General features: G+C 43.5%; 1 protein-coding gene across 1 annotated transcript in view; it reads right to left on the bottom strand.

Annotated features, from left to right (window-relative positions):
• The window catches only part of SACS (sacsin molecular chaperone), a 70,214-nt gene extending 65,809 nt beyond the window's left edge, over positions 1-4,405 (bottom strand). The window contains exon 1 of the mRNA XM_082601937.1: positions 4,292-4,405. The gene's annotated coding sequence lies outside the window, so the exon portion shown is untranslated. The remainder of the gene's footprint in view (positions 1-4,291) is intronic.
• Positions 4,406-6,000: the final 1,595 nt, after the last annotated feature.

The following is a 6,000-nucleotide window of genomic DNA, read 5'->3' on the forward strand; positions in this document are numbered from 1 at the left end:
TTCTTCAGGATCAGAATTTTCTTAGGATAATCATTGAACTTGAACATTTAATAAACAAAAGTATCAATAAATAAACCCAGGGAAATGTTTGGCATGTTATGGAAAATTGATAAAGATTAGATATAACTTATATTTTAAGTTTAAAAACCTAACAAATTAATATCTTTATGCTCAAAGTAATTATTATTTGATTTATCAGTTAAGATTCTGTTTATATAAGGTTGCCAGACTTAGCAAATAAAAATATGTCCAGTTAAGTTTGAATTTCAAACAAATAACAAATAATTTTTTTAGGTTATGTTTATCTTATGCAATAGTTTCTGTAATTTATCCGGTAACCCTATTAGGACTTTTTTTAATGGTTAAATGTATCATTGCATTAAAGACAAGGAGGGGGTGGGATGAATTGGGAGATTGGGATTGACGTATATACACTACTATATATAAAACAGATAACTAATGAGGACCTACTGCAGAGCACAGGGAACTCTACTCAATGCTCTGTGGTGACCTAAATGGGAAGGAAAACTGAAAAAGAGGGGATATATGTATATGATTCACTTTGCTGTACAGCAGAAACTAACACATACATACATCCCCACATCTCCTAAATGTTTTCTTTATTTAAAAAAAAAAAAACACGGAGAAAGACTAAACCTCTATTAATATGGTGAAATCGTGCACAAATTCCAGATGCCCCAAAATTTCAAATACAAACTCCTCTCTAGCACTTAGTACTTTAATGAAATAAGGAGATCTATGAAGTTTAAATGACCACCCATAAAAATATTCAGGCGGCTTTGACTTATTTTAAAGTGTTGTCGTTTCAGAACATGTGAAAAGGATATATGAACTGCAGAGCCCATATTTTCTTGACTAGAGGATAGACTCGTGGTCTCATCCAGAGCAGAATACTGAAAACGAATGCTTGTGCGGATGGCATGTTGCTGTAAGTGGACCATAGATTTCCCCTTACAAAACCGAGAAGCTCCATGGCATCCTGGGCTTCACACCGCCACGACCCCTTAGTGCCCTGAGAGGGCACACAGGGTGCAGGGGTCACCGCTCAGGGTTGGCAATCTGAGCGCTCACTGATGTCCAGCAAGAAAAGCGAATTTAGATACCGCCCAGTCAACCCCCTCTTTCTGCAAATAAGAAATGGTCGGGGCTCCACTCTCTTTTAATTTTACATTCTATAATCTGCAAAATGGGTTGCCTGTTTCACAAGGCTGTTGTGAAAATGAAGAGAGACAACATACGTGAAAGCATGCTATTTGATCAATAATTGTGATAAACTGGAGTATACCAGGCCTTGAAGGAAATTTAAAGACTGTCTACACCATACCTCTTATCTCAGAGCTGAGGTTAACAGACTTTCCCATTAGCACAAAGAGAAGCCACAGCCAAGGCAGAGCCACGCCTCTGATTCCCAGGCCAGTGTTTCTTCCAACTTCCTTATGTCTCCTGGCACAATGGCGCCATCCTCGACTTAAATCTGACACTATGTGCTAAACTCAGAGTTTAAGGAAAGCAAAGGTGGCCAGGAGAAAGGCACGCAAAATAGAAACTAAAACAGTAACGGGATTGGCAATATGAAAAGCCAGTTGCCACCCAGGTTGTCCAAGATCAGAACTGCCACGGGAATTTTTCCAATTTCAAATCAGCGCCTTTTGCACCGCTGACTTGGACTCATGGCCGGATGGTCAATATCATCCTCAATTCTGCCATCATACAGGATTTGATGGGAGCCAGAAAAAGGAAATTGGCCTTTCCTCTTCCAGTAGAACATGCCTGTGGCAACATGGAAATATCAGCATCACTTTTATAAGAGATCCTTAGCAAGTACTGAATATATTTTTTGTACTTAGAGCTGATGAAGAAGCACTTGGTCAAAAGATCATTTCAAAATTCATACCTTTAGGGAAATGGTATGAGAAACCTCTATTTTTTTTATTTTTTTAAATAAAAATTTATTAAAGAATTAATGACAAAACATAATAATAAGCATAAATAGCAAAACAATGAACATAGAATTACCGAGAACCCAATCCCTGTATAACACTATGTACATTCTTACTGTTAAACATGGTCTTATCCAGTGTGAACAGCAATTTATGCTTTACTTACTTTTGCTTGTCAAAAAATGAAGGATTTTCTTCTTTGCTTAATGAATAAATCTTTTGTTACTTTACCTAGGCTCTCCATTTGGGAAAGAAAATCTTGAAAGTATGCTCATCGTAATTGAAATTGTATTATAATTGAAAGTCAGTTATGTTGTCATCAGCTTACATTGTTCTGTTGGAAATAACTGTGAAAACCTGAGCTCCATCTTAGGATGATTATTTAGTCAACAAGGACTCTTTATTGCCATTTTTATCAAGGTGGTTTATTAATGTCTAGTCTTAGAAAAAGATAATTTAAATTTTTGACAACACTTTTTGGCTCCTACGTACTTATTCATTAAGGAATCATTCACCTAATGACATAAGCAAAGTGCCTTTTCTTTCTCCAATCGAAATGCTTTCTATTTCTTCCAGCCACCTGGCCCTGGGATGTCAGCAGTCACAGTGAATCAGTAGAAGGAAAGACCGGGGCCCTTAAAAGAGGAAAAATAATCCACATTTCATTGTGCCCAAAGACAATCCAAATCACTAGAGTTACAAGAATGTTTGAGAAACCTCTTTAGCCTGCTTCCTCACAGGTGGATTGAATGAGAAAATGACAGAACACCCGCGAAGTAGCTACATTTGTGCCAAGTACCGTGCTCGGTGCCTTCAGATGCACTGGCTCATTTCAACCCTAGAAAATTATGTGAACAACAAATGCCATCATCTCTGACACAGGAAGGAACTGAGGCTCGCAGAAGTTGAGTGGATTTTCAAGGGCTGCAGAGCTGAGATCTGAACCCAAGGCTTCTGAGAGCAACTCCAGTGTAAAGCACAATACACAAGATGCTGCTGATGTAAGCCAAAAGTCTTAAAATAAGGCTGTCAATCAGGTTTTCCTTCCTATTACGTGAAGAATAGAAAACACCACATTAATCATGGAAAAGATCTTACAAACCACGCCAGGAACAAGGAAAATATGGGAATATGGTTTGTTTGAAAGGGAGACCGAAGGAGGAGCCTTGACCTCCACAGAAAAGGAGGCCATTGGCCAGCTGAAAAGCCAGGAAGGTAAAGAAAGGATGAAGGGACGGCCACGGGGAAGGAGGCAAAGGAACTGGGTATCATTTGTCCATGATGTGAAGAAGACGGCAGCGAGATTAGGGAAAGACAGCTGGTTGGTCATAAGTAAAACCACTGGATATGACAACCATGCATTAACATAATATGTGTCTGGTTATCAAGGGATAACTTCCGAAAACAATGTGAGAGATTTGCTTTTCAAGTGACATGTAAAATGGGATTAAGTGTCAATGTCTTATCTGCAGTGGAGGAAAGGTAAGAGCTCCCCTCAGTATAATTTCAGGGCAGCTCTCCTCAGCTGCGGGGGCGTATGGGCTTGACCTGCATTCTGCCTTTTACTCAAATGAACAGGCTTTCCTCACACAGAGAGAACAAAACTTACACAAAAATTAAAGCCCAAGCTATCGACATGTTAGAAGCAAACCCAACACTCTTCACCGAGGTATCAACCTTGTTTTGAGAAAAAGAGTGAGAGATTTTCGTTGCTACTGTTAAAACTGGGATACTCTAAGAATTTAGTGATCTCTTAGTAAGATAAAATTTAATAACTAAGTAAAATGTTTTCAACTAAAAGCAGGATTTTCAGATATTACTACTTAAGAGAACTGCAATAAGGGGCATCATTTATGAGCATGCTGTTTAAAGGAGGACAATTACTATAAATTAGCCCAGAAGGCACTTGGCGAATCCCGCTTTATTATTCAATAGCACTCTGCGCTCCACACTCTGCATTACAGCAGCAGACCCTTTGTGAGCAAACCCACAGGACGCGGTGGGAATTAAAATGACAAAGCCGGGAGCTCTGAGCATCTCGGCCGCGGGCATCTCTCTAGCAAGGCTGCAGCCGGAGCCTCCCCCGCAAACCGCAGGCTGCGGCCCAAAGTGGGAATCGCCAAAAGAACCCCTAACTTACAGCAGCACAGAGCTTTAAAGAAGCGTCTCTGTCCTCTCACAAGGGCGTTTCCCAAGGCGACCGCAGGGCCCGGGCGCCCCGGTCCCAGCCCCGCTCTCAGAGGACCTGGTGACCCATCCCCCGCGGGGCCCGCATTCCCGTGGGCCCCGGCCCGCTCCCGTGACATCCGGCCGGCCCCTCGCATACTCACCGGTGGCTGCCAGCATCGCGTCCCCGGCCTTTGTGGTCCTTGTGTCCCATCAGCAGGTTCCAGTGTGACTGCCACCGCAGCCGCACTGGTCCAGGCCACCGGACGCCGTGCCGCAGTCAGCAGCTACCCGCCCACACCCCGCGCGCCTTTTTTTTTTCTTTTTAAAGAGACAGGACCATCACCAACCTTCGGTTTCAATAATGCTGCAAAATGCGGCTTGGTCGCTCCCACGGGTGGTACAGAGGACAGTAAGTGCATTATCTCTTCTGTTCAAATTACAAAGTTGCACTTAGGAGGAAGGCATGGCTACCAGGAGATCATCTCTCTTGGACACTGGTATACCTAAGGCTGTGTGACCTTAGACAAGTCGGTTGTGGGTTGCATTTTCCCCATGGAAAACAGAGACTGTGACCGGCCATATCCAGTCTGGAAATTCTATAATCTACTAGAATTAAAGAGCAGCCATACACTTGCTGCTAAAACACGATAATACGCTATGTTTGTCTTGTAGGTTCTAGCTCACAAGGAATTTTTTGTGTTTTATTTGGATTTGGGTAGGAGTTTCCAAAGGTTAAAAAGAGCATTCACTCAAACGGCTTTGTAAACTGAAATTCTATACAGCTGTCAAACGCTCTGAGTTTTCATTGTTACTATTTAATAATAAAACGATAGGAACGATAGATCAGATAGTATCTATCTCCTTGCTTCCTACAAGAGGAGGATGTGAAATGCCAGGAGAGTCTGTTTTCATAGACAGCCCTACCTCCCCTCCCCCTTCGGTGCACTGTGTTCCTCATGCAGGTTCCCGGTTGACGAGCCTGCTTCACCAGTGTGGATCTGGACTGCAGGCTTATCTGGGAACGGCTGGAGCTTTGAAGCTCCGGCTGGCTTTACCTCTGAGGAGAATCCCTAACTCAGCTCAGCAAACTCCAGAACTCTCCACTGGGGAGACCAGCCAGGCCCCCAGTGTCAGAATCACTCCAGATTCAAAGCCACCCGCCTCTGCAGAATGGCCCTGTGCAGGCTGCACTCAGGACACTAAACTGCCTGGTGTTTCCCTGGCATTAGCCTCACAGAGTTAGATGTATAAATATAATGTCCTAGGAGATGGTAAGGAAGTGTTTTGTTCTAGCAAAATCACTATGCAACGACAGGTTTCTATCAGGGAGAAATCATGCTGGGGAGCCCTTTTCCCTGATTCTCACATGGTGCCGCATGGGCCCTTGGTGGCAGGTGGAGGCCAGCCTGTCCCCTCAGTTCTAACAGCACCATTTCGATGGTCCCCAGGTGAATGAAGCCCACGTCGACCGAGACACGGGCTCCATAGACCCTGGGAAAATCTTCAATTTCTTGTTCACCTAGCACAGTTATCTGCTCGTAACTCTGAACTATTAGATAAGTTCTAAGTTTATAACTCCCCACTCCCCAACCTGCCAAGGAAAGTGGGTCCCTAAGAATATCCCGAGTAGGGGGTGTGGGGATGCAAGTAGCAAAAGCCCAGAGAAGAGCCTGGTCGTGCTGACCTAGCTAGAAAGTCCTCCAGGTGCCAGGAATCCAAGGAGAGGGAAAGCTGCGGGGTTGAGAGGACCTGAGAGAGAGCTGGAGGAGGGGCGGGGGAGGGGAGGGGAGATGAAATGTTTCTATGATGAGTGAAATTTGGGGGGGAGACGTAGAGAGTGAATTTCCAGGAAGCCGTGCTGCAGCTTGTG

Source organism: Mesoplodon mirus (assembly GCF_964341445.2).
Source record: "Mesoplodon mirus genome assembly, chromosome: 17".
NCBI classification, from domain to species: domain Eukaryota; kingdom Metazoa; phylum Chordata; class Mammalia; order Artiodactyla; family Ziphiidae; genus Mesoplodon; species Mesoplodon mirus.